At 44.7% G+C, this 12,843-nt stretch overlaps 1 long non-coding RNA gene across 1 annotated transcript; it reads right to left on the bottom strand.

Annotated features, from left to right (window-relative positions):
- Positions 1-6,096: 6,096 nt before the first annotated feature.
- Positions 6,097-12,346, bottom strand: LOC106040011 (uncharacterized). The gene is made up of 3 exons (XR_007161304.2): positions 10,837-12,346; positions 8,249-8,582; positions 6,097-6,737 (listed from the first exon to the last, which is right to left on the bottom strand). It is a non-coding gene; the product is annotated as an uncharacterized lncRNA (long non-coding RNA).
- Positions 12,347-12,843: the final 497 nt, after the last annotated feature.

Below are 12,843 nucleotides of genomic sequence, written 5' to 3'. Positions count from 1 at the left end.
CCAGCAGTTCATGACATTTTTCCCCACCGTGGTGCTGGTGCGAGAACACTTTCCCGTGTGTTAATTTGTTACTTCCTCTCCTGATTCCAGAAAACAGCAGGAAAGCACACAGCAGCGAGTACAAACTACTGAACTTTTAGGAGCCTCGCATAAATAACCTTGTGTTGGGTGAGAAAATCTTGTCAGTCCTTATCTTGCCTGCATTTTTTTTGCCCTGTCCAAAGCTTCAGCACAGCCCTGCTATCTGCAGAGCTGGAGAGTTTGCCACGAACTGGAGCACCAGGTGAACGTGCACATCACCCGCTGGGCTTGTCGTGAGGAAAGATGGGCTCACATTAGCCAGTCCGTGTGGGGCACCAGGGACAGTCCCTGTAGGGCTTGCTTGAAGCCGGTGCTCAGGGCAGATTGCTGGGGAAATGGACACAATTTTCAAAGCTTAGCCCTGGATGCTGGCACCACAGGCCTGTAGAGGGTTCAGATCCACTGCTGCTGCTGGCACTAAGATTGCTTCTCCTCAAATCGCTGGCTTGTTACATTGCAGCCTTACTGCTATATATCAAACAGGCATCAGAGCCACCAAATGAGCCTCAATCCCTGAGCCCAAGACGCTGCTGCGGTAAGCGGTCTGGTGCAGTGATTAAGCCTTTATTCTTTCAGAGACCACAGTATGTATGGCCCTGGGACTTAAATGTTAAGCACATTACATGGATGCTTATGGAGCCCAAGGAGGATGCTCTGATGCTTTTAGTAGGGATCAGGCAGATGATTTCTTATTGAGATGCACAAGGCAAAATGTAAGACCTATAAAAGCATCTGTCAGAAGGCAAACAGCAGGTCACAGACTGGACAGGAATATCCTTCTGTCTCCTGAATGCAGCAAGCCACGGCTTACCTACCACACTCTCCAGCCTTGCAGTCACTTCCTCAACATGGATTCCTCTTCTCTCTTTCTCTCATTTTTCCACAGAGGGAGAAAGATCTGCAGCTGTTTTCACATGTAGCAGTTTTTATGAGACTAACACTGAGGCCTCGTTGAAGACATCAGGATTTTGCTACCATCTTCAGTAGTGACGTCTGGAAGTACTGGAGCATATGTTACACTAACTGCAGGGCAACTATTCACTGTGCATCTCTTAATTGCATCCATACAGACAAGATGTTCTACTGCACATGGTCAATTCCAAATGAGCATGAATCTAGCTAATGAAACTAGATTTTCTCCAGAGCAACTGTAAGTGCTAGTCCTTACTGAAGACCGTATTCTTGCCAAACTTCAAGATTTTAGCTCTATCCCTTCCTGCAGGAGCCTTGTCTGAATAATCATGGTTGATTGCTCCTGGAGTTGTGTGAATATTCACAACAGCATTTGTCATCTTCTCATTTAGTGTTTTTCTAAGAAAATAATTTTGCTGTCAACAAATCCCTTTCTTGAATGAAAAGCAAGTAGCTAAAGTAGCACGCTCAGAATAGGAATGGGTTTTTGTCCTCGCTTTGCCAAACTCAGCACTGCTTCAGAACTTAGCATCTGAAAGATCACAGTGAATTAGAGGATCAGCAACGTGTGAATTCTTGCCCAGCCAATGGCAACTATCAGTACCCCTTCATAGTAATTAACCATGAGATTGTTTGACTTTTCTTCTGTTCTGTGACAGCTGAGTCCTGTGGAACCTGTTCAGACACTGGTACCTATCACCCAGTTTTGCTTATGTTTAGGTATATGACCTTATCTTTCGTTAACCCCCTTTTTCCTTATTACCATACCAAGGCAAGGTTGACTTATTCAAATCCATGCAAATATTTTATCATCAAGAATTAATGAACTCATATGTACACCCTAAACTAAGCTGTCAAGCTGAATTTAGTTCTGTTTTGTGTTCTTTCTGAGCAGAGGTAACAGTGCAGAGTTAAACTTGGGGCATAGAAGAACAGGACAAATATGCAAAAAAAAGCATGCAATTTTCCTTGCCAATCTGCTGGATTGTTCAGCAGCTGCAGTATGGGGATGTGCAGCACCCCTGTTCTGGGGAGCAGGTTATTTCAGATGAGATGTTCCAATGTCTAAGCTCTTCTCATTCGAATAACTAGGGCTTCCATAGAGATTAGACTTTGTAAGTCATCTTTAATCATTAGATCATTTATTGTCTTCTTCATGCATGATTTCACTTTTGCTTCCATTTCATCTATGGTGGCTGAGTCCTGAAACGCTGTTCTTGCATGTGACAATTCACTGTTTATCAGTATAAACAAGGTGCTTCATTCTTAAGAGATTTAGACCAGGCAAATTTTATGTTCTTGTGGTATTTTCTGTGTTGATTCTTGAGAAAATGGAGAAAGCATTTTGGGTGCAGAGCTGACAGTAGGCTGCTCCTGTGAGTTAGAATTGGCTTTAGCAGACACAAGGATGCGCTGCCAGTTCATTGCTGCATCAAACCTGGGTGGGAGAATTCAGCTGAATGTTTATTCACTTGGGGCAGAGAGTCAGCAGGAGGTAGTGAGCAGAGCACATATTTCCCTTCTTTGGGAAAACCACTTCTACTGTCACTTTATATCAGGTCATCCTGGATTAATATCTCAAGCAGATAGTTTTATATCTTTTGTACCATGCAGTTAAAAGCACAAGCTGTTTAACCTCACTGCTGGAGCAATAAATGGCTATCAGTATTGATGCCCGTTTACTGATATGCTTTCAGAACAAAGTATAAATTAATTACTCTGGACAGGAATGTTCAAGAAGAGTTAGACATCAAGGTTTAAAGTAAGCATTAATAAGAATGCAGAAGAAGCCACTACAATTTATGGAGGATAGTTTCTTTGGTATTGTGCTATTTCTACCTATCTATCCATGTATGTACTACTGCAAAACAACAGGCTTGTTAATAGCTAGCTTTGGGCAATGGAAGCTCAACTGTTTATTTTACGTGAGGTGGTGGAAGGTTTATCTCACAAGGGCAGGGCACGTCCTTTTTTGTGACTGTGGCACCAGGCTTGACGCTGGCATATGCCCATCTGTTCCATGTGTTTTCTGCAAAGAAAATAGCTCAAAGAATTGCTGAAGTTACCCCCAGCGGCCAGGAAGAAATGGACCCCAGCAGAAGGGCCACCCCTCAGTCTGAGGGTTTTTAAGACAGGTAGTGTGTGCAGACGCTAGCAGTGAGCCAGGGATTTTGCACATTAAGAGATACACGCAGGCATAAGATGCTTAATTGAACAAGTATTGCCTCATCATGTATGTCAGGGTTCCCGGTCTGCTGGGGCCTTTTCATCTCTTGCAGCATGACAGGTTCAGCCTTTTCAGCATTGCTCAGTTTCCCCAAATCACAGACAGCCTTGGTGGTTGTGCAGATAGACCCTGGTCCTGCAGGGGATCTGCAGAGGATGAATTAGTCGGACTGCAGATGGGTGTATGTCTCTGCTCACAATAATCACGTTACCGGATCACGGCCATCATCTGGAGCTTCTAAAAACAACATTCCCTCATCCGTTCGCCTAGCTGATGCATACCACATATTTACATAGGCTCTCATCGTAGAAAGTTTCATCATCTCTTGTGTAGGAGAATGCTGAAACGATGTTTGCACCATAAATGTTCCACATTCCACACATACTTTCAGTAGTCCAGTGTGGTCATGCAGGCAAAAATATGGAAATACCACTGTACCATAGGGTAAAAGTAAAAGTAGCATTCAACAGAGTTTTCCAGTTTATTCTCTGATCTAAAAGGTCCTAGCCTTCAAATATTGGTGCAGTTGCTTAAGCATGAATAGACCCATGGAGGCCAACAGGATTATTCATGTGCTCAAAGCAAAATCTCTGCATTTGCAGTAGTAGGATGTTAGGCTGATTCACCAACATGTCTAAAAACAGGATTAACTTTAAGGGTGTGAAGAGCAGAAGGCAATAGGACCATTTGCCCACTTTAATTTCTTGAGTCAGAGTTTAACCCCATAGTCAGGGTCTAAGCACCAACCACAGACTCAAAATCTATAATCTGAAATTTAGGAAATGTGCATCTTCAGGCTGAGTAAAATTGGGATTAGACACTTGGAGGCAGCCACAACAAAAGGAGCAGAGGTAGCCATAGCTGGACAGGGGTACTGCCCAACCATGTGTTCCTGCTGTTGCGTAAACGGGGAACACCAACAGCATGGGGTTAGCAGGTTGGCAATCACATAGACCCACCTTCGCCCCTCCCTCATTTATTCCTTGAAACTAATGGCCACTAGACCAATTCAATACACTTTCTGGCCTCTAGCCCCTAGTTACAGTATTTTTTAGTCAAAATCAGCGTGAGCTGGATATACAGTTGACAATTTCTCATGTCATTATATTGTGTGGTTAATACAAATTATTACATTAATGTTTTCTCTTCCTGTACTACATCTTGTTATTTTGCCATCATATAGTTAAGCAAATCAAGAAATTGAAGATCCTGTGTGCAAGATCTATTTGGGTGACATTAACATAAAATAACCTTTCAGTCAAGAAAGCTAGAGCTAAGTGTTGAGTTTTCTGGGTTCACATACACACTGCTGCAGGAAACTTGCAGCAATAAGAAATTCTTTGGTGACATACTGATATTATTATGGCTTTCCAAGGCACTGTGCCTGAACTAAGGCCTCCAAATAACACTCAAGGCCCATGAAAACTTGGGCCATCTCAGTCTTAATGGATTCTCAGTATCTCAGCAAGCAGAATAATTGAAAGTCAGTCAACATGAAATTGCTGGAAATGCTGGCTCCAGAGCACAAAGCTCAGGCAGCTGGCTGTCCAAGCGGGTAAAAGCCTACCACAGAAACAGTAAAGATCAAATAGATTTGGTAAAACCAAAAGAAATTACTTCCCTCTATGAAACTGTTAATTTCCAGTAAATTCCAGTGTGTTCAAGTTGATTTTAGGCAGTTAGAACTAGCAGTAAGCCAATTGCTGGAAGGACACTGGCAGTAGGCGTTATGAGACTATCTGCTGGGCTCCACAAGAAATTGTTCAACCTTCAAAATTTTATGAAATGTGAAAAGTTTCATAATTGTACTTTAACTCCTTTAACTAACATACAGTGGAATTGATATATATAGAGAGACCTCAGAACGACTGCGGAGAAGGGTAATTACTGTGGGTTTTGTACCACTCTGAAAACCTGATTGCCCAAGGACATGGACTTTGTCAATACGGAACAGTGTGAAATGACAAATGAATGCTTGGAGAGGGTGTTTTCAGTAATTTTATCTGGTTACTCTCATACACACAAATCTCCCAGTAATTTCAAGCACACAGTAAGAAGGAATAATTTATACTCTGATATCTGCTCAAGAGGGACCTCCACAGACACACCAGTCAAATAATTTATTTCGACATTTGTCCCAAGTTTCTTACTAAATTGTTTCTTCTCTCATTTCTGAGGGGAAAGTCGCATGGGCAGAGGCTGGGATTGCAGCAAAGCTAAGGTGGACACTATACAGGATAAGCACAGTTTGCTTGAGGAAGACTTTCTGAATGAAGCCAGTCATTTCTGCTTTGAGAATAAATAACTCTCACAGTCCCTGGTCCCCATAAGATTTCTGCAGACACACTTTATTTTATTGTACTTTGAAATCTAAAGGACTCTTCAAGAAGGGAAGGTTAAACCTACATGTAAGTGTTCACGAAGCCAGAGAGTTATTTGTCTAATTTCTCCTAGGCTGATAATCAAATACTAAATAGCCCTAGCTTTTGGAGCAAACATTTCCCCCTAAGGACAAACCTCTTCACTGAACAATAGATCAGAAGTGAGCTGGCGCTCTGGAGTTCAAGACAGACCTACTGTAATTAATTCAGTTAGAACACAGCAATTTAGAGGTAGCAGAAGGATGGCAAATCCCACCCTGTTTCCTAATCTTTCCCAAAGGAACATATTTATTACAAACTCTTAAAATCACCTTTTGATAACGTTGAATAGCCTGTGAGGGGCCCATTAAAGCATACAAGGCAGACCCATTTTAATCCTTAATACCACTTGAAGATTATCCATTTTAAATGGCCTTGCAGAGCTTATCATAATTTTGTAAACTATTAAAAAGTATTTAAAAGCACTACTGTATCTATCTGATGAGAAACATGGGCTCTTCCAGCCTGCTTGACACACTGCATCTCTGTGGCTGCCTGGTGGTGATGCCAGCTTTGGCGACACAGATTCTCATTGGTACCAAAGCTTCCTGAATTTCACTGAGAGTACAGACTGTATTACAGCCACCTGGGTCACTCTGCTCCTCAGGGTGAATGCAGAGATCTCATTTTGCTTCTTTACACAGGGCACTGTCAACCAAAACCAAGTCAGCTAACTCACAACTGCCCATGCTTTTCAGGATACGCAGTAACCGGCATTTAAAAGCATTTTGGCTTTCGAGAGTGTTGCTGAAATGAAGCCATCTTTTACTCAGTACTTTCAGAAAGACCTCCCATCTAAATCACTTAAGAAAGAGAAAACCAAGCCATTCTGTGGCTCCAGGAACAGGCAGTGGCTGACATTAGCTAGAGGTCTTCCTCTCACCCACTGGCAAAGGCAAGATGTGAGGACAATCCTCATCTCTAAGTGAGCTCAGACAGCAGATTTTACCAGACTCCCCATTCAAGAGTAGACAAACTAACCTCCATTCCTGAGAAGCATCATAGCGGCTGCAGGAACCGTGTCCAGGTCCGTGATGGTGTCTCTTGCTGGTCTCCTTCAGATGCAGCAGCAGTATGCTGCTCCTAAACCCAGGTGACTGCACCAGTAACACAGCCAGGTTGGAAAAGGAGAGAAAGAAAATGGAGCAAAGTCATGCCTCCACAAATGTGCAGCGGAAATAAACTGAAATGCAGGTGTGCCTGGTTGAATCCTGGTTGGCTAAATCCCTGTAAGTGCTGCCTTAGAAGCGTGGGGAATAGAGGAGGGAGAGAAAGGAGCTGTCCACTTTGCTTGACTTCTGTCTGTGCCATTGAGCTTGTATAGAAGAGGTCAGCATGGAGGGACCTGTTGACTTGGTAATTTGCAATTGTATGATGTGGCTCTTTCTCATGTCCTTGATTGCCTTCACTAGATGAGTAACTGCCACATTTAGAAGGCAAAAGGAAAAGAAATGTGAGCTCAAGAGGAAAGTGCAGCATTGCATATTCGCTCTTCAAACCCAGGAGAGCAACCACAGCAAATCAAAAAGCATACAAGGCATGGGATAACTGGGATGGCTTGGAAAACAGGGGGCTAATTAATCCATCTTGTGCCAGATAAGCTGGGCTTCTCTCACAGCAGCACCAATAACACATCTAAACTTGACCTGCAACACTGGCTCAAGCTTATGAGCAGAGAAGTGTTCAGGCTGAAATCAAGCAGATAAGTAGTGAGGGGAGGCTGCCAAACTCATTTTCACTGGGGATCTGAACCACAATTCAGTCCAGGTGACGTTTTACATATTTTCACCATTGTTTTTGTTTAATTTGTGAAAGCAATTACACAGCCAATTGAACAGTGTAAAGCAACTGCTGCAATAGTCAATATTTCAAAGAGGTACAGCGCAGCTCAGCTCTCCCAGTTCAGATATTCAGGCATAGCCCTATGGTATCTGTACCATCCATCACTGACATTGCCATCTGGCTTACCTGAATCCTCCCCAAATACCGCCTGTGCTGAACAAACCTGACTTTTCTTTGGGTTCCTTATAAGGAAAATGAGGCATCGAAACACCCTGCGCTGCAGGCGATATGGACAATCTTAGCTGGCATTGTCAGCTCTTAACTGAAGCATGACAGGGGGCAGTTAAGTGACAGACGAGGCCAAATACACTGGGCCTCTGGGTGGTCACTTTGATGCAGATAATTGGTGGCTCACCCTGTTGAATTGCACAGTGTAAACATGCAATACTAGACCTCTACAGGACTGCTCTGCCCTTGTCTCACTTCAGCTGAACTACTCTGATTTTTACTGCTGTGGCTGAAGTCAAATCTGTGCCTCTGGTCCCTTTTTCTGCTGGAACTGAATGGGTGCAGCTCCAGTGACCTTGTCCCCCCCCCCCCCCCACACACACACTCCTCGCAGACCTTCGATTGGATATATTCTTGTTAAGTTTTCACCCAATAAAAGTAGAAAGAGAGAAATTTCAAAATTAAACTACCATATAATTTTCTGCATTGTATTTCTGTATTGCACTTTGCAAATTCAGGATATAATCAATCTTCTTAACTTCTCTACTTCTTTCTGTTTACTGCCAGCTCTCCTCCCCTTCACCCCAGTGCCATTTACCTTCCTGTCAGTCCAGCTGTAGACCTCTGCCTCCTCATCTGCTGTGGTTCTACTGGTCGTGACTGTCCTGCTGGAGCTGGCAGGCAGACAAGAGGAAGGTGTGTGCTCTAAGTGGAGTTTCAGCGAGGGAGACAAGTTCAAATGTTTCCATGTGTCAGTTACAGAGCGTTCCCAAACAGCAGTGAAGTTCAAGTCCATACTCCCGTTTTGCTCAGTTTAGATTTTGGCAGGTCAGATGGGATATGAAGAGGCAGCAATCAGGCATTTCCACCACCCTGGAAGATGGCATGCGCAGAGAATGCCCTTTGCTGTATCAACCACACAAGGGAGAACCCTGGAAAAGATGCAAGTCCCATGAGGATGTACAAGGAGAAATTTGGGCCTGCTGCTGGTCTGCCTGATATATGGAGCAATATCAAATCCCAAACTGTTTCATCAGCAGTGAAACCTATTAATTTAGGGTGTCCAAGGGTTCAATACAGTATGGCTGACTTCACCTGAAGGGAAAGGAGAGACTTACTGGGCCTCCCTCTTCTACCCAGCTGCCTCCTTTGTGGTGTTTGTAGGAACTTCATCTTACAAAGAAGGAATGCTCACAAGGTATTAGGGGATGCACTCACACACATCAGTGTCAATTGTACACGCAAAATGGCATCTCACCATGTCAGGGCTGAGGGACTATGGCCATTTGGAATGGGAGACTTGGAGGAAGGGCTGGGCCTGGCTAAAAAGCAAGGGAGAGCCCTGCCTGGCTGGAGCATGCTACCTACCCGTGCCACTGCGACTAGATAAGTCAAGTGATATTCCTCAAAAAGTGTCATGGGACTCCTTCTCAGTGTGGGGTAGGGTGGATGAGTCATGCAGAGGGCATCAGCAAAGTTTACCCGGTGAATGATGTGCTCCAAAGAACAAGACTTGCGAAAGGTCAACCAGAGAGTCTAGGGCAGAGCACAAAGCTGAATGGAGAAGCCCTGAATTTGAAATGCTGCCTTTTCTCCTCATTCTTGTACTAACCACTCCCCAAGACCAAAGCAGGTATTTATTGCTATGATCCCCAACAAACACAGTAGCCTGGATGTGCTGGAATATTTTTGGTGTGCAAGTCAGAGAAATTGTGTATCATTACTTAACAGAAAATAAACAGTTTAAAGCAGATAACTAAATAGGAGTTACAGTATTCAAGCTCAGCATTGTGGCAGCTGCTTGTCAGAAAAGACACAAAGCAGCTCGGTGACCCATGTGGTATCAATACTGCACACAGGTATGTATGCTATCTAATCTTTCCATTGGAATCTAATTATAGCAAAATCGCAGTTACATTAGCAAGTTTATATTACAAAGCATTACAAAGCAAGTTTAACCTTAAGAAACACCTGTGTATTGAGTGCATCTTCTCAGGCTACACCTCTGCTTTCACGAAGGGATTGGTTTGCTGGTTGACCTCCCTGCACAGCCAACCAGGAGGGAGCTGGACTCTCTTTTGACTCAGACCTCAGGGGATTGTTTCTCTCAAATCCTCTCACAGAGCCCAAGTCCTTAGAGATCCCACTGCTTTCTGTTTCTCTTTGCTGTGGTGCAGCACAGGAACCCCTCCTACCACCTCAGGCCCCGGCTAGGGCTGAGCCACCAGGACGCACTGCTGCAGGTCTGTGGTGGGACGCCTTGGTGTTACAGGTGGGTTGCTGAAGTGGTATAACGTTGCCAGTAGAGTAGGAGATAACTGTGCACACTACTACGCTGGAAGCTGGCAGTAGTGCCGCTGTGTTACTTATGATAAATAGCCTGTGTCACCGCAGTAGCTGGTCTCCAGACTGAAGCAGACTTCTGCGAATCAGCGGGGTCAGCATTTGAAAAGCATGTGAATATTGTGCACTTGTAAATATTTGAGCACATCTGTTTAGCTCCCTCTCAAAAACCACTGGGAAAAACTACTTCACATTGTGCCATGCAATGCTGTTACCCTGCTCTAATTGTCAAATCTGTTGAGTGTTTTTCTCATGCACACAAAAATTAAAAATTACTATCCTCATTCATGATTAATTCAGCTGCAGTGCTGCACTGTGTCACACTGCATTTTTTTAAGTATTAAATCCCACCTCATAATCAGAAGAGTTTTAATTAACTTTTTGCCAGTTCATCTTTTTCCCCTCCTTCACAGCGCCTCAGACAATCTCCAGAGCTGCTCACCCCACAAACGTCTCCCTGGATGCTACCATGACAGCAGCTGAGCACCAAGCTGGCACTGTGAAAACTGCCTGCACCAACCCACAGTGCCTCTCCCATACCTCCTTGCTACAGGTCTAAGGCCAGTTGCCTGCCCTCACACAGCTTACCTGGCCAGGGGATGACAGAGGTCTAACCCAAGGCATTTTAGTTGCCTGAGAAGAGCATCAGGCTCTTATTTTCCTTCAGCCCAAATTTTCTAGCGGGTATGGGATTGGTCTTTTATATTAAATCTTCAGGAAGTATAAGGGAGAACTTCAGATGAACAGTATTCCTGCCTGTCTGTCTGTCATGTTTCTGCAACATCATCTGCCCTCTTTCCAGCACCTGGTACTCCCCAGGACTGCCCCAAACTGCTCACGCACCTCTCCTGAATTTACAGGCACTCTACCAAGCAGGGACGCATTTGCAGGTAGGAAAAATTGCTGTTTCCTCTTGCCCAAGCTGGCCCTGACAAGAAGGAAGGAAAGCAGTTATTACACGTTATTATTTTCAGAACAGAGCAAAAGGCAAAGCAAACAGCATGGAAAGAAGACCCACAGGAGACCCAACTCCCTTCCAGAGGTTTCATGAACCTTTCCAGACCAGTGTGATTTTTAGACTCAGCTTGGAAGGGATTACAGAGCCAACAGCCAAGTAGGCTTGAGCAGGTTTGGACCTCAATACACAAGTTTTCCATGTGAGCAGAGCGTGCAGCAAGCACTGAGAAAGACAGCAGGAGCTGCCCTGCCTCTGCCCTGCTGGGACCCTGATGGGAAGCTGACGTGGCAACATGAGCATGCTGTCTCTGGACAGCTTTTCCTCGCAGGACCAACACTTACTCAGCGGATCTCCTCAGGTTTTTCTGACCTTCGCAGTATTACAAGGGTCACATTTTCACATGGCTGAATTACTTCTGAACAATTTCTCTGATGTATTAGGCACAAACACGCTTTCTGTCAGCATCAGGCATATCTAATCTCTCCACCTGCTTTCTCCCCTGGCAGTTACATCCAGTCTCTGTTGCATGGAAAATCGCACTGTCCTTTTTTTGGTTGGTAGCAGATTCCTGCTGCAGGCCGCGGGAGCACTCATTGTCCCCTTCCTGCCCATGCTTGCTTCCCTCATAGCCTAGCTCTGACAGGTCCCAGGTCTGCTTCCCCCTTGCTTTCTGCAGACTCACTGCTTATGATTTCATATCCTCGCTTTACCTCATTTAATGTTTAACATTTCACATCTTAATTGCACTAATGAGTAACTTATGCGGGTCACACAGAAGTGTCTCCTCCAAGCACGTGCCAGTGGGATACCTGCTATCAAAGTGGTGCCCCTGCAAAATGTCCGGGGTGCCCAAGTGGGAATCTATAACTATCCTCCCTGCCCACCTGCAGGGACTGCCAGCCAGTCCCCCTGCTCACAGCCCTGGCCAAAGGTCACCCCACACCACCCACTAACAGGGCAGGGAGGAGGCCCCAGGGGAGGACTTCCCTGGAGAAACACCTGGAGGTGCTCCTGCATCGTGCTCAGCCTCTCCTCAACAACCCAGCCCAGGGACATGTACCAGCACTGTCCTGCTCCATGACATGCAACACGGCAGCACTCCATGGGCGCTTCTTCTCGCAGGCTGCAGCAACTGTAAAACAGAGGATATGGGGTTTCATAGAATGCATGCTGCTTAATATGGCATTGCACAATACAGACAAGATACAAGCAATGAAGAATGGAAAGCAAGAAGAAATGAAAGGGAACAGGATCAAGAGCACATTTAATGACAGTAATTTCTGAAAGTGGTTTGCTGTGTATTTGAAAACAGAAAGATGGGCAGTGGCCATTTACCACCTCTCATCTGCGGGGACATGGGACACTCAGCAAGGGCAGAAGTGATGTTAGTTTGCTGTCACACATGACACCTTGCAATATTTGCTGCTCTTCTATTTCTTTTTGTCTTCAAGGATCGCATTCCTTGGAAGATCTCTGAGCCTCTGTAAGGAGCTGGGAATCCCATCAGTAACTGGGAAGATAAAACATTGTTATATATATGATATGAGGCCAGAAGAAGCATCTTCTGAAACATTTGCTTTTCAATAAGAAAACAAGCAAAGGCATTCCTGGCTCAGGGTCATTTTTAGAGGGATTTCCTTAATACTTGTTTCCTATCCCTTCCTGCCCACCTTCCCCCAGCTCTGAATCCACTCATCCATAGCACAGGTTGAAAACAAATGTACCCTGAGCCAGAGCAGCTTGAACCTCATCAGGGCAGGAGCTGCTCTGGGGAGGACTCCTCCTTCCAAGCTGACACTCGCCTAGCACTGCTTGTTTCGCTTTCTAGAAGCTGCAGTCATCAAGAGACTTTCATGCCATTATTTTGTATTTGTTGTCACAACAGTTGTGTG

Source organism: Anser cygnoides, chromosome 6, assembly GCF_040182565.1.
Source record: "Anser cygnoides isolate HZ-2024a breed goose chromosome 6, Taihu_goose_T2T_genome, whole genome shotgun sequence".
Lineage (NCBI taxonomy): Eukaryota > Metazoa > Chordata > Aves > Anseriformes > Anatidae > Anser > Anser cygnoides.
The sequence above is the reverse complement of the archived record's forward strand: the minus strand, read 5'-3'. Positions and strand labels throughout refer to the sequence as shown.